The sequence below is a fragment of the Neoarius graeffei genome, chromosome 9 (assembly GCF_027579695.1).
Source record: "Neoarius graeffei isolate fNeoGra1 chromosome 9, fNeoGra1.pri, whole genome shotgun sequence".
NCBI lineage: Eukaryota > Metazoa > Chordata > Actinopteri > Siluriformes > Ariidae > Neoarius > Neoarius graeffei.
This window is the reverse complement of record NC_083577.1, coordinates 89,696,134-89,718,643: the sequence shown is the minus strand read 5'-3', so window position 1 is coordinate 89,718,643 and position 22,510 is coordinate 89,696,134. Positions and strand designations below refer to the sequence as shown.

The 22,510-nt window shown below is 45.9% G+C and overlaps 1 long non-coding RNA gene across 1 annotated transcript in view; it reads left to right on the top strand.

The window, feature by feature from the left end:
* Window positions 1-2,538: 2,538 nt before the first annotated feature.
* The window catches only part of LOC132891390 (uncharacterized), a 90,544-nt gene continuing 70,572 nt past the window's right edge, over window positions 2,539-22,510 (top strand). The window contains exon 1 of the long non-coding RNA XR_009655318.1: window positions 2,539-2,757. This is a non-coding gene — a long non-coding RNA (uncharacterized LOC132891390). The remainder of the gene's footprint in view (window positions 2,758-22,510) is intronic.

The following is a 22,510-nucleotide window of genomic DNA, read 5'->3' as shown; positions in this document are numbered from 1 at the left end:
GTTCATGATGTCTTGTATGCCCCGCCACACCTCCTGTGTGTTGTTGCTGGACAGGTAGGACTCTATACACAGCCTATGGTCCACCTTGGCTTTTTTAATTTCTCTTTTCAGATCAGCCCGAGCGGCTCTGTACAGAGCTCTGTCACCTGACCTGAAGGCAGTGTCGCAAGCCCTGAGGAGTGAGCAGACCTGGCTGGTCATCCAGGGTTTCTGGTTTGGGAAAACCCAGATGTTTTTATCCACCGTCACATTTCCGATGCAGAACTTGATATAGTCCAGTACTGTTCCTGTGAATGTCTCCAGCTCCTGGTGTTCAAATAAGTCCCAATCTGTCCATTTAAAGCAGTCCTATAGTTTGGAGAGTGCGTTGTCAGGCCAGGTTGTGATAGTCCTTGTGGTGGGCCTGGCTCTGCGTCTGAGAGGGGTGTAGGCTGGGGAGAGCAGGAGGGAAAGATGGTCTGACTGGCCGAGGTGGGGGAGGGGTATGGCTCTGTACGTGTGCTTAATGTTGGAGTAAACATGATCTAGAGTGTTCTCCCCTCTAGTAGAACACAACATGTTGGTAAAACTTCAGCAGTACAGTCTTCAAGTTGGCCTTATTAAAGTCTCCTGCGATTATATGAACACCGTCAGGGTGGGCCCGCTGCTGTTTGTTTATGGTTTTCAGCAGGAGAGAGAGCACTGTGTTAACACTGGCATCGAGTGGAATATACACAGCTGTGACAATCACTACAGTTAGCTCTCTTGGTAGAAAAAAAGGGTGGCATCTTACAGACATGTACTCGAGGTCTGGGGAACAGTGTTTGTCTACGGTATAATTGTTCTGTTGTTACACCAATTGTCATGTACTTAAATACAGAGCCCCCCTCCTCTGCTCTTACCAGAGTCCTCAGTCCTGTCCCAGCGGAGCAGAGTGCAACCTGCTAGCTGCAAGCTAGCATCGGGTATTTCCAGATGAAGCCAGGTTTCAGTGATAATTAAAACACAGCAGTCACGAACATAGCGATTTCCAGCGAGTTGTAATTCCAGATCATCTGTTTTATGCAGCAGGGATCTGGCATTGGAGAGATACAGGCTCGGTAGAGGTGGCTTGTGTGGTTGTTTTCTTAGCCTTAGCATAGCACCAGACCTGCGGCCCTGTTTCTGCTTCCTCTCCCTCCTCTGTCTGCACTGCCTCCTAGACCTGACAACAATCCACGGAGAGCCCGGCGGTCTCGCTATGTCATCTGGGATGTTATGCATGTAGTGAAAGTCACTCGAAACAGATATCTAGTGTTGGTCACCGATGGCCAAAAGTATCTGGCGGGTGTACTGGATGTTGGCAGAACTGATGGTGCATAAACAAGCAAGAAAGAAGTATAAAAACAAACAAAAAAAAGAGCACTGAAAAGGAGAGCCATGAGCCGCTGCAACCACGCGCACCGCCATCTTATCTGAGGTCCTCAGAAATCTCCTTTGTTCATACCATGATACACTTCCACAAACATGTGTTGTGAAGATCAGACTTTGATAGATCCCTGTTCTTTAAATAAAACAGGGTGCCCACTCACACCTGATTGTCATCCCATTGATTGAAAACACCTGACTCTAATTTCACCTTCAAATTAACTGCTAATCCTTGAGGTTCACATACTTTTGCCACTCACAGATATGTAATATTGGATCATTTTCCTCAATCAATAAATGACCAAGTATAATATTTTTGTCTCATTTGTTTAACTGGGTTCTCTTTATCTACTTTTAGGACTTGTGTGAAAATCTGATGATGTTTTTGGTCATATTTATGCAGAAATATAGAAAATTATAAAGGGTTCACAAACTTTCAAGCACCACTGTAAGTGCAGAAGTGTTCAGTATCATACAGTGTGATTTAAACATAAAATGGCTGAAACACACACACAATGGCAAACAGTCAGAATCAGTAGGCAAGGTCATAAACAGGATAACAGGCAAGTGGTCGATCAAGGCACGAACAGGATATCGGAGGCAAAATGAGGACAAGAACTAGGAATGAGAACAGGAGTCGAGAAACCAGGAAATCAACAGGAATGGGAAATAAGGCTCGGTATGCACACTAGATGCAGCATAATACTTCACACAGCATTACCCTTGGCACAGTCCTTAAATAGCCCAACATAGTGCACTGATAGAAAACAGGTGTGCCTTGTTCACAGCACATGCTGTATCCCACTCAGTGTGTGCGGAGCCCAAGGCACGCAGAACTGACAAGAACAGGAACTAACTTGCTTTGTAGACTTTATATAAAGCCGTAAATCTATAAAAAGTGAGACATATAAAGTCAAGTCAAGTCAGCCATTATTGTCATCACAGCCATAAATGTAAAAGCAGGTTTGATATTTATTAACACAAAAGGCATACAAGTTCAAAAACAAATAAATATTAAATATTCTATGACTATTATAATGAACAGGTGTATGTGTGATCAGAAGTCAGCTGACTGGGAGCATGACAGAGAGGTGTGTGTGTGTGTGTGTTGTAGTTCTTGGTGGCCATGCTTATAAACTGCAGTATGTTCTGGAGAATGGAGTTCAGCGGGGATGCTGGGACTTACATGACAGACCTTGTGTCTGAGGAGCTCACTTTGGGAGAGATACTCCTTTTGGATCAACCCCTGAAGTGGGGGCCTGGCTTCTCAGGGTGCTTTGAATGAAAGTCCAGAAATAGGAGTGGAACAAGGATGCCGTGCACCAGAACCCAACACTGTTCCTTTGGGCCGTAGCCCTCCCAGTCATCCAGGTACTCTAGTTTCCCTTATCTTCTGCATGAGTTTACTATGGATCTTACAATCCATACTGCCTGTCCTTCAATGTTGAGAGGTGAAGGTGGAGTGGTTGTGAGCATGGTGGTAGCCAGGAAATCAGAAATTATAGGCTTTAGATGGGACATATGGTTAAGGCAAGTTCTCCTATGGATTTGTAGGTCTAGTTTGAAGCTTACCTCATTGACACATTGGAGGATTTTCTAAGGGCTGGTGTACTGAGTACTCAGCTTGTACTCCACCCCTGTGTGTTCCTGAAATCCCTTGTTGCCAGCCACACTTGGTCACCTGGGTTGAAATGTAGATTTGCTCCATGGTGACAGTCTGCAAACCTATAGTTTGGTTGAGCTACTTGTTCTAGTCATTGGTGGGTGCTCTCCCACTCCATGGAGGACTTGTGTCCCAGCATGCTTTGAAATGGGATCAGGCTGAGTGGCGCAATAAGTCCTAGGCATATTTGGCCCATGGAAGGAACCATGGCCAATCCTCATGGTTTTCAGAACAAAAGGCCCCTAGAAACTATGTAATATCCTGGTTGTCCCTCTACTTGGCCATTTGACGAAGGGTGGTAGCCAAACATGTGTCTTAAAGAGATCCCGTTTCTCCATGAAGCCATACTAGACATGGAAGATAAATCTGTCAACCCTGTTACTGACACTGTCCTGTGGGATCACAAACTAATGGAACACATGATTGAAAATTAGTTCAGCTACCTCAAAATCTGTGAGTAGGCCTGGAGGAGGGATCAAATGAAGGGGCTTGGAGAATAAGTGGGACCATGGGCACTGTGGGAGGGGAAGTGGCATGAGCTTACTGGCAGGTACAGTGTGGTGCACTTTAGCTTGTGTGCATACAGTGCAGGAGGAGATATAATGATATATTTCTGATATCATACAGTGGTGCTTAAAAGTTTGTGAACCCTTTAGAATTTTCTATATTTCTGCATAAATATGACCTAAAACATCATCAGATTTTCACACAAGTACTAAAAGTATATAAAGAGAAGGAGAAAGCCACTGCTCTCCAAAAAGAACATTGCTGCTCATCTGCAGTTTGCTAAAGATCATGTGGACAAGCCAGAAGGCTATTGGAAAAATGTTTTGTGGACGGATGAGAACAAAATAGAACTTTGTGGTTTAAATGAGAAGAGTTATGTTTGGAGAAAGGAAAACACTGCATTCCAGCATAAGAACCTTATCCCATCTGTGAAACATGGTGGTGGTATATCATGGTTTGGGCCTGTTTTGCTGCATCTGGGCCAGGAGAGCTTGCCATCATTGATGGAACAATGAATTCTGAATTATACCAGTGAATTCTAAAGGAAAATGTCAGGACATCTGTCCATGAACTGAATCTCAAGAGAAGGTGGGTCATGCAGCAAGACAACGACCCTAAGCACACAAGTCGTTCTACCAAAGAATGGTTAAAGAAGAATAAAGTTAATGTTTTGGAATGGCCAAGTCAAAGTCCTGACCTTAATCCAATCAAAATGTTGTGGAAGGACCTGAAGCAAGCAGTCCATGTGAGGAAACCCACCAACATCCCAGAGTTGAAGCTGTTCTGTATGGAGGAACAGGCTAAAACTCCTCCAAGCCGGTGTGCAGGACTGATCAACAGTTACTGAAATGTTTAGTTGCAGTTATTGCTGCACAAGGGGGTCACACCAGATACTGAAAGCAAAGGTTGACATACTTTTGCCACTCACAGATATGTAATATTGGATGATTTTCCTCAATAAATAAATGACCAAGTTTGATATTTTTGTCTCATTTGTTTAACTGGGTTCTCTTCATCTACTTTTAGGACTTATGTGAAAATCTGATGTTTTCAGTCATATTTATGTAATATTGGATCATTTTCCTCAGTAAATAAATGACCAAGTATAATATTTTTGTCAATATATATTGTTTGTCAATATATAAAAAGAGTTATCAAGGCAACTATCTATCTATTTGGCATGTCACTGCAGTAATATGGCCACTCTGATGGCTCCAGCCATCAATGTTTCTTGGGAAGGATTACAGTCATATTTTCCTGTTGACCTTGACAACTAGAACCTGTAATATTCAGGTGACAAACAAAACAATAAAATTTATTTATATGTGGACAACCCTAGCAACGAACTTTCAGTGACAAAGCAATGGGCAACAAGCAAACATCTTCCTGTGTGTACACCCATTTACAAACAAGAATTTCAACTTGAGCTATCAACATGGGTGTTGTACATTTTGATTGTGCATAAGATATTTATATGTACATCCTCCTTCTGAACTCTGCTGCAGTAGGCAGTAATGTTTACATTTCATACCCATAATCCACCATCACAGTGTTTCATGTATTTGCCTTAAGTCATTTCTCAGAACAATTTTGAAATGCCATTGTAGCGCAGATAATGTGTGGGTGGAGCACAGAGGACGGCAGGACAACATTTGGAGGTAGAGAAAGCGTATTTATTAAACAACTTTTCAGTTATACTATGGCGTAAGCACACACGCACACAGACACACACTCAGCCTCCAATCCCGGGTTGCGCTCCCTCTGCTCTCTCTCAGCCTCCTTAAATAGGGAGCGGTTTACTGGAAAAACACACACAAAACACAGGTTAATTACTGTCAGGTGTAGCGATTCTGCCACTCACCTTCCCTGACTCCACCCTCCTGTCACAGACCGGTGCTTGACCACACCCCCGCTGCCACATACCCCCACCGCCCGACTCAGGCCGGGCACCCGTCTGGCCCGCAGCCGACTCCCCCCCCTTGACGGGAGAGGAAGTCCGCCACGACCATCTGCGCCCCCGGCCTGTGGACCACCTTGAAGTTGAAGGGTTGGAGTGCCAGATACCAACGGGTAATCCACGCATTGGCATTCTTCATGCGGTGGGGCCACTGGAGGGGCGCGTGGTCCGAACAGAGGGTGAAAGAGCGCCCCAGCAGGTAGTAACGGAGGACGAGGACCGCCCACTTGATCGCCAGGCACTCTTTCTCAATTGTGCTGTAGCGCCCCTCACACACTGACAGCTTGCGGCTGATGTATAGGACCGGGCGGTCCTCCCCCTCCACCCGCTGGGACAAAACGGCCCCCAGCCCTCTGTCCGATGCATCCGTCTGTAACAAAAAAGGGAGAGAGAAGTCAGGGGAGTGTAAGAGTGGCCCCCCACACAGTGCAGCCTTTACCTCAGAGAAAGCCCGCTGGCACTGCTCCGTCCACTGGACCGGATCTGGCGCCCCCTTTTTAGTGAGGTCAGTCAGCGGGCTGGTGACATCCAAATAATTAGGTATAAACCTACGATAGTAGCCAGCCAGCCCCAGGAACTGTCTCACCCCCTTTTTGGTCTTGGGCCTCGGGCAGGCCGCAATCGCTGCTGTCTTATTAATTTGGGGATGCACCTGCCCGTTGCCCAAGTGGAAGCCCAGATACCGTACTTCCACCCACCCAATCGCACACTTCTTCGGGTTGGCAGTGAGTCCCGCCCGCCTCAGTGACCTAAGGACGGCCCTCAGGTGTTGCAGGTGCCGCTGCCAGTCATTACTATAAATGATGATGTCGTCTAGGTAAGCGGCCGCATAGGTGGCGTGCGGCCGGAGGACCCGGTCCATGAGCCGCTGAAACGTAGCGGGCGCCCCAAACAGCCCAAACGGAAGTGTGACGAACTGGTGTAAGCCGAACGGTGTGGAAAAGGCCGTTTTCTCTCGGGATAATGGAGTCAAGGGGATCTGCCAATATCCCTTCGTCAAATCCAGTGTCGCGTAAAAGCGAGCCGTGCCTAGTCAATCGAGCAGCTCATCAATATGAGGCATTGGGTACGCGTCGAATTTAGACACCGCGTTGACTTTTCTATAGTCCACACAGAACTGGACTGAGCTGTCGGCCTTGGGAACCAAGACCACCGGGCTGCTCCAGTCACTGTGGGACTCCTCAATGATGCCCATTTCGAGCATGGCCTGAAGTTCTTCCCGAACCACCTTTTTTTTGTGTTCAGGTAATCTATAAGGACGTCTACGCACTACCACCCCCGGGGGCGTCTCTATGTGGTGTTCTATGAGGTTAGTGCGACTGGGCAGGGGCGAGAACACATCCGAAAACTCGGCCTGCAACTGGGCGACCTCCGTGAGTTGGGTCGGGGAGAGGTGGTCTCCACAGGGGACCGGAGAGGTACGTGATGCCAATGACCCTTTTTGGACCTCCGGCCCCAGCTCCGCCTTCTCCGGAACTACCGACACCAACGCCACGGGGACCTCCTCGTTCCAGAGTTTCAGCAGATTGAGGTGGTAGATCTGTAGTGCCCCCTCCCTGTCCGTTCGCCTAACCTCATAGTCGACGTCCCCGACTCGCCGTGTGACCTCAAAGGGTCCTTGCCACTTGGCGATTAATTTGGAGCTCGACGTGGGCAACAGGACGAGTACCTTATCTTCCGGAGTGAACTCTCTAAGGTGCGTACCCTTGTTGTACAGGCGGGCTTGCCGTTCCTGGGCCTGCCGCAAATTCTCCTGAGTTAGGTGGGTGAGCGTGTGGAGTTTTGCGCGCAGATCCATAACGTACTGAATTTCGTTTTTGCTCTGTGAAGGTCCCTCCTCCCAATTTTCCCGCAGTACATCTAAGATGCCGCGCGGCTTACGCCCATATAATAATTCAAATGGGGAGAACCCTGTGGAGGCTTGGGGGACCTCTCGCACTGCAAACAACAAGGGTTCGAACCACTTATCCCAGTTACGTGCGTTCTCACTTACGAATTTTTTGATAATATTCTTGAGGGTGCGATTGAACCGTTCAACTAAACCGTCCGTCTGTGGGTGATAAACGCTGGTGCGGATCGGCTTAATACCCAGTAGCCCATACAGTTCGCTCAGTGTTCGTGACATAAACGAGGTGCCTTGGTCAGTCAGAATCTCTTTCGGGATTCCAACCCGGGAGATGATGTGGAAGAGGGCCTCTGCAATACTACGTGCTGAGATATTGCGAAGAGGCACCGCTTCCGGGTATCGCGTTGCATAGTCCACCAGAACCAATATAAAGCAGTACCCTCGTGTTGACCGATCTAATGGCCCAACGAGATCCATCCCAATTCTTTCGAACAGGGTCTCGATTAATGGTAGGGGGTGCAAGGGCGCTTTTGGAATGGCCGCTGGATTTACTAACTGGCATTCGCAGCACGCCGTACACCACTTACGGACGTCGCCGCGAATCCCCGGCCAATAGAATCGGGCCATTATCCGGGCGAGTGTCTTATCCTGCCCGAGGTGTCCAGCCATGGGATTAAAGTGAGCCGCCTGGAATACCAATTCCCGGCAGCTCTTTGGAATTAACAACTGGGTGACTCGCTCTTTCGTCTGAGTGTCCTGCGTCACTCGGTATAACCTATCCTTCAAAATGGAAAAATAGGGGAAGGACGGGGTGGCGTTCGGCTGGAGCGTTTGACCATCGATTACTCTCACTTGGTCAAACGCATGTCGCAGAGTCTCGTCTCGCGATTGTTCCAGTGGGAAATCTGCGAGGGATTCCCCAATAGAAAGAGGAGGGGCCGGCGGCTCCTCACTCTGTCGCGGAGATGACATAGACGGCTCTGCGACCGCAGCTCCAGCCAAAGCGACACCGGGACCTTCCCCCATCAACCGGCAGGACCCACTCTTTACTAGGCGTGCCATTAAACCCCGAAATCCTGGCCAATCAGTCCCCAAGATCAAAGAGTGGGTAAGGCGAGGATTAACCGCCGCCTTCACTATCGATTTTTCCCCTCTGAAATATATGTGGACCGACACCAACGGGTAGCTGTGAATATCCCCGTGCACACACAACACCTTCACCCCTTGTGCTCCCCCCAATGCCTCGTCTTGCACCAGGCTTTGGCGGATCGAGGTCTGATTGCAGCCTGAATCCACCAACGCCTGATATGTAGCCCCTTGTACACTTACCAGTATGCGATACGCTCCGGCCCGATCGAGGGCAGCCTCTGGCGCGTCGGGGATCCGCACCACCGCCCCCACCTCCATCGCTGCACACTGTTGCTGCAGGTGGCCCGGTTCCCCGCAGCGCCAGCAAACCGGCCCGGGCCTTCCCTCTGCAGCTGTGTTCTGGGGCTCACTCACCTGAGGGGGGGGGGGAGAGACAGACACAGAAGGGAGAAACGGGAGGGCACCATGGGTGCGGCGGGCCGGCTGGGGTGGAGCCGGCCCCTGCCTCCGTGGTGGGGGAATGGGGCGAGGACGGGACACGGGAGGAGGGGGGGAGACAGAGAGAGAGAAGAGGAGAGAGAAGACGATGTTGTCCATTGTCCTGCTGCCAGAACAGCCGCCAGATGATCCTCCGCCAGTCCTACGGCCTGATCCAGCGACGCCGGGCGGTGGCACTGGACCCACTCCACGGTTCCGGCTGGTAAGCGGGCGATGAACTGTTCCAGTGCCACCTGGTCGATGATTCCCTCGGCGTCGCGATCTTCGGCCCTCAGCCACCGCCAGCAGGCATCCCGGAGCTGCTGGCCGAACGCGAACGGGCTGCCGACTTCCTCCATCCGCAGCGTGCGGAAGTGCTGGCGCTGCTGCTCCGGCGTGCGCCCCACGCGCTGGAGGACGGCCCGGCGAAGGTCGGCGTAGGCCAGCCGGCGGTCGGCGGGGAGCTGTAGTGCGGCCAGCTGCGCCTCTCCCATCAGGAGGGGGAGGAGGCGCGCCGCGCGCTGCTCCATCGGCCACCCCGAGGCTTCGGCGACCTGCTCGAACAAGGTGATGAAAGCCTCGGGGTCATCCTGCGGGCCCATCTTGGTCAAGGTGAGGGGAGACGGGCCCGCGGCCGGGGCGCTGATGGACCCCGCCGATGCGAGGAGCCGCCGGAACGCCTCTCGGTCTTCCTGCTGGGCCAGCACCAGGGCTTCGAAGCGGCGCTCCTGCTCCTTTCGGAGCATGACGAGTGCCTGGTGCTGGCTCTGCTGAGCCATGGCGAGGGTGTGGACCAAGTCCGCGAATGGGGAGGATTCCATGGAGCTGCAGAACTGGTGCTCCACCTGTCCCGGGTTTCAGCACCACTGTAGCGCGGATAATGTGTGGGTGGAGCACAGAGGACGGCAGGACAACGTTTGGAGGTAGAGAAAGCGTATTTATTAAACAACTTTTCAGTTATACTACGGCGTAAGCACACACGCACACAGACACACACTCAGCCTCCAATCCCGGGTCACGCTCCCTCTGCTCTCTCTCAGCCTCCTTAAATAGGGAGTGGTTTACTGGGAAAACACACACAAAACACAGGTTAATTACTGTCAGGTGTAGCGATTCTGCCACTCACCTTCCCTGGCTCCACCCTCCTGTCACAGACCGGCGCTTGACCACGCCCCCGCTGCCACAGCCATCTTCTCTGGTTTTCAATTCTGCTGAAAGCAGCCAGGGTGTTTCTAGTGTCTTTATCTACACATCTCTATCTCCTTGCCAGGTTATACGTATGTATCATCACATAGACAGCACCACACCCCAAGCGAATGTACAGTGTGTTAAGGGTGGCGAAACATGGTGAGTTAGGATCCAATAGCAGAACACAAACCAGAAAATCCAATGAATAAAAAAATTATTTAATTAAAGTCCAAAATAAAAAAAAAAGAGTCAAACAAAAATAGCAAAAATAATCCAGAGAACAACAAGGTAGACAATGACAAAGTGCTAATATGAAAAAAAAAAACATGAAAAATAGTTCAGACAACAACCATAGTACAAAAAAAAACAAGAAAAAAATGACAAAACGTGAGTGCAAAAAACTGTGGCTAAGACTAGGCAAAACAGAGAGCAAAAATCAGGACGCAAAAAATGGCACAGAGCCGCCATGAGAAACAGACAAGGCGTTCTGGCAAAGTCCCCTTTTGAGAACGGCCTATTTATACACAGCAGAGCAGACCAGGGCCTCATGTACAAAGCTTGCATATGCACAAAAAAGCTACGTACGTCACTTTCTGCGCAAACATTCGTATGTACAAAGATTGACTTGGCGTGGAAAAGTGCGGTACTCTACGCAAACCTCATGGCTGGCGTAGGCACATTTCTGGTGCATCTTGGTACTTGGCGACACTTAGAGGCAGAGCAACACAACTATATTTAGGCCTACTCGGTCAAGAGTCATGACATGGCGATAAGAGGCATCCAAAAATGCATTGGAACATCAGGATGCGTGAATTGAAATGTATGTCAGTCATACGACAATGTCGAGACACATAATGCGAGACTGTTGGGTAAATGCCAACAGATCCATCAACCATCCCTTCCATATTGTAATTACGGGAAATGAGAAACCCCAGCAATATCATTTCGATATTATTCCCATTGACTATTGGTTAATTAATTAAATTAAAGAATGCACATGCAGGACCATGCATTGCAGCTAGCTTAATAGATCTTCCTCGCACATTTGCCGCGAGGTGTCAGACTGAAATATTATTAGTTGATGTTGCGTGGGGTAACCTTATCACATAATTACCAAGATCAATATATGAAATGATTTCCAAGTGCGTACAAATCAGACACAACCGCGGTGTGTGGCGTGTTACACAATGTGGCGCAGCGGCACGGCGTGCCAATAATGGAGCGAGACCTGCCGGAGGACCCAGACCCTGGGCCTCACAACGAGGTGCCACAGCGACATGGCATACAAACCCGGCAGCGCTTAATAGCCACAATGTGAAAAGGTAAGGACAGACGGGACACCATTCATTTTTTAAGATATTCTTTTAATGTGTTATTCAGTTCCTTCAATTTCTCGCGGATTCCCTCGAGGTTGTCGTTAATCGCCTCTATCCCCTTTAAAATTTCCCCCTGCGACTCAAGGACCGCGCTCGTCAGCACCAGGCCTGTGGACCTGGCGACAGGGGCAGGCGGTGGAGAAGGGGGGCAGGTGACAGTGACGCTGGATCCGCTCGGCTGGGGGTCCTCTTCCTGCTAGGGTGGGATGGACTGGGGGCCTCCTGTTGTTCCCTGGCACCCTGCTAGAATACATTTGTCATTAAAATCCTATTGTGGAAAATATGTGCACATGTTTTATTTCTGGTTACATGTGGCTAGGACTATTGGGCCTACTAAGAGAGGAAGACATTTCCTCAAATACAGGGTGTCCCCGAAAAAATGTACACATTAGAGCACTAAAGGTGTTTTTTTGTTTTCAAAACCCATGTAGCTCAAATAGACACTCATTGTGGCGCAGGCACTGCGGACGATGCGAATCATACCGTTATCTTGGTATAGGCTACATTCACATTCAGTGGCATACAATCAGTGACCGTTGCATGTCTCATAGCATACACTTTGAACATCACTTTAATTGGAGGTGACGGAACAATTAAGTGATGTATGTGAATTCTATTACACTGTGCTAAAGGCAGGGATTTCAGTTCACACATACTTTATGGCGATTTAGAGTATAGGCTACATTTTTCAGGATGCCCTGTATGAAAATGATTACAGCACCTATGAGATCCTGCTGGGCCAAGTCGGAGTCCTCCTCTTCGGGCGGAACCACGCCGACTAATGCATGGTCACCGAGGACCGCGGTCACCCTCTGGTCGAAAGGGGAGAGGGCCTCGACCCCCAGCCCGCCACCCGTCTTCATTGCGCTCCTGTGCTGCACAGCCATCCTCCTTTTCACATCTACTTTGATGTCCGACCATTTTTTTTTAATGTCGGCTGTGGATCGATTGTTGGCTCCGACTTGATTGATGACATTAGTTATTTGCTCCCAATTCAGACGTTTGGTTTTGGTGCTGATTCCGGAGAAGAGGCTTCCGAACAAGATCTTGTGTCTTGCCTCTACCTCCGAAATCAGCGCCTCCACCTCGCAATCTGTGAAATTTCTTTTTCGAGATTTCGCCATGTCTTTTACCTAACGCGGGCCTTACTGCAGGACTATTTATACTAATTAACATATTCAGTGTGGAATAATTGAGGGAGGAGACGGGGCGGGTAACGGGGCTCGTGCATGTGCGCTGAATTCCACGTTGATTGGGATGTACAACAGGACAGTGCGTGGAAACCTTCGTACGCACTGATTGATACATCCGGATTTTTTTGGTCGTACGCAAATTTCCCGATTTTGACGTGCGCACATATTTAGTGGGAAATCCACGCAGGTCTTTGTACATGAGGCCCCAGGACGTGAATGCTGGCAAGATGGAAGTCCCGTCCCGGATCTGGATAGCACTGAACTGGGAGATAGTAAATCTCCGGAGTGGAAGTCCGGGGCGGATCATGACACAGTGTCTTGCAAAAGTATTCATCCCCCTTGGTGTCTGTTCCATTTTGTCGCATTACAAGCTGAAACTAAAATGGATTTTTTGGGGGGTTAGCACCATTTGATTTACACAACATGCCTACAACTTTAAATTGTTGTTTTATTGTGACACAAACAATAATAAAGATGAAAAAAAAAGAAAAATCTGGAATGTGCGTATATTCACCTCTCCCCCCAAAAGTGTGCATAGAACCACCTTTTGCTACAATTACAACTGCAAGACTCTTGGGGTATGTCTATATTAGCTTAGCACATCTAGCCACTGGGATTTTTGCCCATTCCTCAAGGCAAAACTGCTCCAACTCCTTCAAGTTAGATGAATTGCATTGGTGTACAGCAATCTTCAGATTATGCCACAGATTCTCAGTTGGATTGAGGTCTGGGCTTTGACTAGGCCATTCCAAGACATTTAAATGTTTCCCTTTAAACCATTCTGGTGTAGCTTTAGCAGTATGTTTAGGGTATTTGTCCTGCTGGAATGTGAACCTTCGTCCCAGTCTCAAACCTCTGGCCGACTCATACAGGTTTTTCTCCAGAATTGCCCTGTATTTAGTGCCATACATCTTTCCTTCAGTCCTGACCAGCTTTCCTGTCCCTGCAGATGAAAAATATCCCCACAGCATGAGGCTGCCACCACCATGCTTCACTGTAGGAATGGTGTTCTCAAGGTGTTGGGTTTGCGCCACACATGGCATTTCCCATGATGGCCAAAAAGATCAATTTTAGTCTCATTTGACCAGAGAATCTTTTTCCATGTGTTTGGGGAGTCTGCCACATGCTGTTGGGCAAGCTCCATATGTGGTTTCTTAAGCAATGTCTTTTTTCTGGCTACGCTTTCATAAAGCCCCACCCACTCTGTGGAGTGTACGGCTTAAAGTGGTCCAGATACTCCCATCTCTACTGTGGATCCTTCTTCAGTGTTACACAGTAACTCTGGATGGCCTTTCTGTTTCTTCACGTGCAGCAGTAAAAGAGCTCGGCGTGATTATTGACCCCAGTCTTTCATTCAAAACTCACATTGATAACATTACCCGGATAGCTTTCTTTCATCTCAGAAATATTGCTAAGATAAGAAATTTAATGTCACTACGTGACACGGAAAAACTAGTTCATGCTTTCGTTACCTCCAGGTTGGATTATTGTAATGCCTTACTGTCTGGATGTTCCAATAAGTGCATAAACAAGTTCCAGTTAGTTCAAAATACAGCAGCAAGAGTCCTTACTAGAACTAGAAAATATGACCACATCACCCCTGTCTTATCCACACTGCATTGGCTCCCAATCAAATTTCGTATTGATTATAAAGTACTATTATTGACCTTTAAAGCACTGAATGGTCTCGCACCACAGTACCTGAGTGAACTTCTGCTCCTCTATGACCCGCCATGCCTACTTAGATCAAAAGGTGCAGGCTATCTGCTGGTACCTCGTATAGTGAAGGCTACATCAGGGGGCAGAGCCTTTTCTTACAAAGCGCCACAGTTATAGAACAGCCTTCCAAGTAATGTTCGGGAATCAGACACAGTCTCAGTGTTTAAGTCTTGGCTGAAAACATATCTGTTTAGTCAAGCCTTTTGTTAATAGTGTTTATGAGGTAAAGGTGTAGATCTGGAGGATCCTCAGACATAGAGTGTTTTGGTAAACTGGGATGTATGGATGCTGTCAGTCCCCACTCGCTTGCTCACTCGAGTTTGTTGATGGTGTAGTGGCTGCTGCTTTATGTCCCGGGGCTCCCTCATGCCTGTGTTACCTTCTGGCTCTCCCCTTTTAGTTATGCTGTCATAGTTAGTTGCTGGAGTCCCTGCTTGTACTCAGTACAATATTTATACTGTTCCTACTTATTCAGGTGACATTGGGCATACCTAACAACCTGTGTTTTCTCTCCCCCTCCCCCCAAAAAAATCTGTCCCTCTGAGTTACATGTTGGTCCTGGGATCGAGATGCTGAATCTCTTCTGCTCCTCAGACCTGCCTGATCCATCCTGGTGCCCTGTGTCTGGTTGGAGTCTCATCACATCGCTCCTGTGGAGGACGGCCCCATGAGGACAGTTGAAAGTCACACTTGGAGGACACTCTGGACTCTTACAGTAATGCTTTTATGGCTGAGGACTACAGTTGACTTGCTAACTTTAGGACTGCAGTTGTCATGAACAGTTTTGCACTCAAGTTTCCATCAATGAAGAGTTTATAACATCAACGAAACTGACTTCTTGTTAAAACTGTTAATGTTATAGTCATGCTGTCTGTTCTTGCCCAAATGAGGATGGGTTCCCTTTTGAGTCTGGTTCCTCTCGAGGTTTCTTCCTCATGTCGTCTGAGGGAGTTTTTCCTTGCCACCGTCGCCACAGGCTTGCTCATTGGGGATAGATTAGGGATAAAATTAGCTCATGTTTTAAGTCATTCAAATTGTGTAAAGCTGCTTTGTGACAATGTTTATTGTTAAAAGCGCAATACAAATAAACTTGACTTGACTTGACTTCAGTGTTATCTTTGGTGACTTTGTTGCATCTCTGATTAATGCCCTCCTTGCCTGGTGTGTGAGTTTTGGTGAGTAGGGCCTTCTCTTGTCAGGTTTGTAGTGGTGCCATATTCTTTCCATTTTGCTATAATGGATTTAATGGAGCTCCCTGGGATATTCAGAGTTTGGGATATTTTTTATAACCCAACCCTGATCTATACTTCTCCACAACTTTGTCTCTGACCTGTTTGGAGGCTCCTTGGTTTTCATGTTGCTTGTTTAGTAGTGCTGCAGAGTCAGGGTCCTTCCAGAACAGGGTGATTTATACAGACATCATGTGACAGATCATGTGAAACTTTGATTGCACACAGGTGGAGCTTAATCAACTAATTATGTGACTTATGAAGTGAATTGGTTGGACCAGCTCTTATTTAGGGGTTTCATATGAAAGGGGGTGAATACCTAAGCACACTCCAGATTTCTGTTTTTTCATCTTAATTATTGTTTGTGTCCCAATAAAACAAAATTTTCACCTTTAAAGTGGTCGGCATGTTGCGTAAATCAAATGGTGCTAACCCCCTAAAAATCCATTTTAATTCCAGTTTGTAATGCGACAAAACAGGACAATCACCAAGGGGGATGAATACTTTTGCAAGACACTGTATAATGTATATTGTAATGTAACCTGGGGTGGAACAGTGGTGTAGTGGTTAGCACGGTCGCCTCACAGCAAGAAGGTTCCGGGTTCAAACCCAGCAGCTGGCGAGGGCCTTTCTGTGTGGAGTTTGCATGTTCTCCCCATGTCTGCGTGGGTTTCCTCCAGGTGCTTCGGTTTCCCCCACAATCCAAAGACATTAGGTTGATGTGGGGCGGCCTTGGGCTGAGGTGCCCTTGAGTGAGGTACCGAACCCCTGACTGCTCCCCGGGCGCTCTGGTGTGGCTGCCCACTGCTCTGGGTGTGTGTGTGTGTATTCACTGCTTCAGATGGGTTAAATGCAGAGGATGAATTTCACTGTGCTTTAAGTGTGCATGTGACAAATAAAAGGTTTCTTCTTCTTCTATATAAAAAATGAAATGATCGTTAATGATGTTTACAACACAGTGATAAGAATCAGCATTCCCAGAACTTTTAATGGGCTTCCCTGTACGATAAATAGAAGAGAGCTTTGAGTCATTGCTAATTTGATTCGATAGATTAGATAAAACTTTATTGATCCCTTTTGGGAGGGTTCCCTCAGGGAAATTAAGAAACACTATGTCTTCGTAAGAAGAGCAGAAAAGTAAAAAAGGTGGAAAAAAAGAGGTTTAAAGAGCTAAAAACTACAGAACTACTGGAGAGGCAGCCGTCTCACACAGCGCCATAGATGTAATGGCTGTGAAATACCTTTTAAATTACCTGTCATCATTTTTTCATAGCTATTACTCTGTTCAAGGAGTGTATAGGGTGCATCTGTTGTTACTATACATATTAATCAATATAAAACCAGACTGTCCAAGCAGCGCAACTAAACAGTGTTAAAAATGTGTTCGTGTTGAGATGTGAACACACACACACACACACACACACACACACACACACACAGAGATCTCTGATCTTTACTTGATTCGTCTAAATGCCTTACACATAATTACACCCCCCCACACACACACACGTACACAAAGCTTCTGCTCTATATGTGATTTTTCTAAATATCCCACTTGAGTAATTACAGCTCACATATGCATGCACACACACACACATACACACACATCTCAGCATAGCTGATTGACCTGACTTTGTTAGGAATGTGACATTTCATCTCACTTTGCAATGAAATGAAAGGTAATGTAATAAATGTTATTAGCTGTATGATGTACGTAAAGTTGCATGTTGAATTTAGTTGTCAGTGGTAAAAAAAATCTGTAAGGAATGTAATAGAATAGAATGCTTTTCTTGTCAGTGCACAAATGTACAATGAAATTTAGTTTATTATAGGAGAGCAAAGCTCGCATACGTGCACGCCGCCACTCTTGGGCACTTCAGCCCAAGGCCGTCCCATGTTAACCTAACTGCATGTCTTTGAACTGTGGGGGAAACCAGAGTACCTGGAGGAAACCCATGCAGACAACGTGCAAGTTCCACACAGAAGTGGAGTTTGCATATAAGTTGTATGCAATAAGTACATTTGTATGTTTTAAGAAAATTATAGGTGAAGTTGCATGTTTTAAGTAAAGTCTTAAGTCAAATTTGCAAGTTACAAGTAAAGTTGTAAGTAAATTCACAAATTTTAAGTAAAGTTATATAAGTTGTAAGAATGGTTACAAGCTACAAGCTGTGAATAAAATTGTATGTTCAAGATTCAAAATTCAAGATTCATTTATTGTCATTCCTTATGCACTAGAGTACACAAAAGAGTGAAATAATGCCCCCCCCCCCACACACACACACTTGGTCAATACCACACATAAGTCACAAGCAGTGGCGGCTGCTGGTTTTTAAAACAGGGGAAGCCCATTTTACGCAGTCATCGTAAAACCTGTAGGCCGGATATCAAAGCATAGAAAGGTGTGCCCCATTAGCATAGTGAACTAGACAACCCCACCTAGTGGCAGAAAGTATTTTTGCTTGTACATTTCATGTTATAGTCTGGCTTGCCAGGCTAGTGCCTCATATCCTTAATCAAAAATATCAAACATCCAAAAATCACTGGCTATTCAACGAAGAGCCTTGAACATCATACCCTGATATGCAACACAGAGTCTTTAACACAACACCCAGCTGTGCAACACATCCTTGAACATCTTCTGCAACACAGTCTGGAAATTCATAACCAGGTAGGCTATGCAACACACAGAACCTTGAATATTATACCCAGGTATAACCTATAACACAGAGCCCACCATTCTCTTAACATTACTGAACAATATACACACTTCACATTCATGAACATGAACACTATTTATACACAAAATCTGCCCTCCGCTCCTTTTCCAGAAAATGGTCTGTGACCCTGTCATACCAGCTGGTTGTGCTTTCCAGAGACTTCACCAATTTCTGTTAGCAGCTAGCACGGCAGATCCCAATAAGGCTCAAGCTAGCCTACAACCAGATTGAAGTACAAATGAAATAAACGAGTGAATTCATGAATGATCAAACTGACAGAATGGATGAAATTTAACGGAGCACAATGAGTAATATTTGCATTTATTTACAGAGTAATGTACAGAGACATCAATGAGAAGAAACGTTTATATGAAAAGAAATTCGGACAGCACTTTGGCACATGACTACACTTTCTCGACATCCGCTAGGGACTGACTGGTCATGCGCTTACCGTGTTCCTCGCCGACGCCGAAGTACAGAGCCCGCCCTCCTCATGTCTTTCAAACACTACCTCCAATAATCCTTCATCAGCCCGGCTTCTTGCCCCTCCCACTGTCTCGTTAGTCCCAGAGAAGCCCGGCTTCCCTGGAAGTGACGATTTTGTCGATTTTAACCAATAACAACTAGCCGAAATTGGCTGTTCAGAGCCCTCTCATAGACTGCAACGGATACCCGGCTACCAGCGCATAGAGCCCATTGAAATAAGAAAGGTTACAGCCAGTGTTGCCAGATTGGGAGGTTTTAAGTGCATTTTGGCGGGTTTTGAACATATTTTGGCTGGAAAACGTCAGCAGTATCTGGCAACGCTGGTTACAGCCTGGCAGCAAAGGTGATTCTCGTAGCGAACTGCAAGTTCATCAGACATCACTCAAATAAGTTACAGGATAGTTATGAATGTAAATACAATCTTGGGCATATATTATGTAATGCAAGTTATTGTTTTAATGAGAATTCAACGTCATAGATGACGCAGTTTGGGGAGAGAATTTTAGGGGAAGCTCGGCTTCCCTTGTTGTCTCTGAGAAATCGCCCCTGGTCACAAGTAATCTAAGCTTAAAATAATTTATACACAATAAATAACAATTAAAAACACAAGGACAAATAGGGTTAAAATGATAAAATGTAATGGGCAAATCCAGTGCCGTGCCAGAATAAAGCGCAGGTGTAATCAGTCCATAATAATAAATAGAACATGTACAGTATGTTTTCAAAGTGGCAATGGAAGGGGGCATAAACCATTCACTATTGTCAATGCTTGTGGGAAAAAACTGTTGAGCATCCTACTGGTTCTAGAGGGGAGACTCTTATACCTTTTCCCAGATGGCAAAAGAGTAAAGAGGTGATGGGAAGGGTGATGGAGGTCTCTGATGATACTGGTGGCCCTCCGGGCACACCGCAGCTTGTAGGTCTCTAGCAAAGAGGGACTGTAAAACTGTAAGTAGTATTGTGAGTTAAGTTGTTAGTTTTTAAAGTAAGGTTTTAATGAATAATAATAATAATAATAATAATAATAATAATAATAATAATAATAATTTCAACTTATATAGTGCCTTTCTCACACCCCAGGTTGCTTTACAATTACAAAAAAAAAAAGTCCACCACAAATGGGTCAGGATGTAATTCCAATGGCGTAGCTCCCCACAGTCCCACCAAAAGGTACATGAAAGTAAGTCCCACACCACCTGCACAGCACCATGGATCCACAAAGTGAGCACAGAAGCACCACTGCACAGAGCGCTGGTATATCCCAAACCACCTTCACAGCCACCATGACACCACCAGGCAACATCGCTCGGAATACTGCACCAAACACAGAAGCACTGCCACACCGAGTGCTGGACAACCCTGATATTAAAGAGCAATGAGCTCACTGCAGTCCACAGTGAGGAGCACAGGCATCACCCACGGTGAACCAAAGCCTGAAGAAAACTGATGCCCAAAACTGGGTCTGGAGCTAAACCACAACCTGCGGACAGAACATTCATACAAAACACATTCAAACAATGAAAAACATCAAACTATACAAACACAAAAAGAAAAACAAAGGGGGGAAAAATAAAAATAAAAGACTCTGGTGAGAAGCAGCAACCAGAATGCTCACAGTGTACTCTCAACTAGACATAGAAACAAAATAAAATCCATCCATCCATTATCTGTAGCTGCTTAGCCTGTCCTACAGGGTGGCAGGCAAGTTGGAGCCTATCCCAGCTGACTATTGGTGTTCAGGAAGCAATGTCAGTAAACTAGCGAGGGTCGGGTGACCAACAAACAGGGCAGCATAGAACGAACGAAAGGACAAGATCGAGAAGAAATAGAAATGAGGTCAATAAACTAGAAAGGCTATCAGGAAACAAACAGCTCAGTATGAGTGGGAAAGAACAACAAACTATACTTCACAATGGGCTGGTTGGAGAGTGGGGCTGATAGAGATGAGTCGTTGGCTGTGACATGACCCGCAGATAGTGTGATTAATAGTCAGGTGGCAGAGGGCACTGTGGTTCTTGGGTGTTATAGTTCAGAGTGGCCATGTTTGAATGCCGCTCTAACCTTGTGTTCTCTGAGCCGTTACTGTCATGAAGTTGTGATTTTTCTGTTTTAATTCAAGTTGTATGTATGTTGTATATTTTAAGTAAAGTTGTACTGTTGCAGTCAGAAATTTTCAAACACGTACATGAATGTCATGGCAATATTACATTTTCAGTGATTTCTTTGAACTGTTTTTTTTTTTTACAACTAGTGCATCTCAATAATAAGAATATTGTGAAAAAGTTCAGTATTTTCCATCAGTTATTTAATAATATGAAAATTAAATATATTCCAGACTCATTACACATAAAATGTTTCCACAATTTTTCTATTTTAATTTTGATAATTATGGCCTACAGCACAAAAAATGAAAAAAGCAACCCCCCCCAAAAAAAAAATCCTCAAAATTTGAGAATATTTCGTTTCAAGTTTGAGTAAAACAGTATAAATACTGTGTATCTCTTAGTCTAGTTGGTCTAGTGGCCACCACGCACAGACATCTTGAGAAAAGGGGCTACAACTGTCACGTTCCTAATATCAAGCCACTCCTGAACCAGAGACACTGTCAGAAGCGTCTTACCTGGGCTAAGGAGAGAAAGAACTGGATTGTTGCTCAGTGGTCCAAAGTCCTCTTTTCAGATGAAAGTAAATTTTACATTTCATTTGGAAATCAAGGTCCTAGAGTCTGGAGGAAGAGTGGAGAGGCACAGAATCCAAGGTGTTTGAAGTCCAGTGTGAAGTTTCCACAGTCTGTGATGATTTGGGGTGCCATGTCATCTGCTGGTGTTGGTCCACTGGATTTTATCAAGTCCATTGTCAACACAGCATCTACCAGGAGATTTTAGAGCACTTCATTCTTCCATCTGCTGACAAGGTTTATAGAGATGCTGATTTCCTTTTCCAGCAGGACTTACGGTAGCACCTGCCCACAGTGCCAAAACTACTACCAAATGTGCTTGATGTGCTTGATTGGCCAGTCAATTCGCCTGGCCTGAACCCCAGAGAGAATCTATGGGCTATTGTCAAGAGGAAGATGAGAAACACCCGACCCAAAAATAGAGATGAGCTGAAGGCCGCTATCAAAGCAACCTGGGCGTCAATCACACATCAGTAGTACCACAGGCTGATTGCCTCCATGCCACACCCCATTGATGCAGTAATTCATAGTAAAGGAGCCCCAACCAAGTATTGAGTGTATAAATGAACATACTTTTCAGAAGTTGGACATTTCTGTATTGTAAATCCTTTTTTGACTGATCTTAGGAAATATTCTAATAAGTTGAGATACTGGATTTCTGATTTTCATGAGTTCTAAGCCATAATCATCAAAATTAGAACAACAAAAAAAAAGACTTTACACGTAATGAATATAGAATATACGTATGAAAGTTTGCCTTTTGTAATTAAATAATGAAAAATAATTAACTTTTCATGATATTCTAATTGTTTGAAATGCACTCATAAAGTTGTAAGTTATATGTTGTAAGTAAAGTTAAGTAAAATGTACAAGTTGCAAGTTATCATCATCAGTTCGACCTCAGTCAAGCCACATGCCTCTTATTCCATTCATCTCTGTCCCTCATACATGTAGCCAGCTCGGTAGTGTTCTCCAATCCCGTACCAGCTGGGTTGCT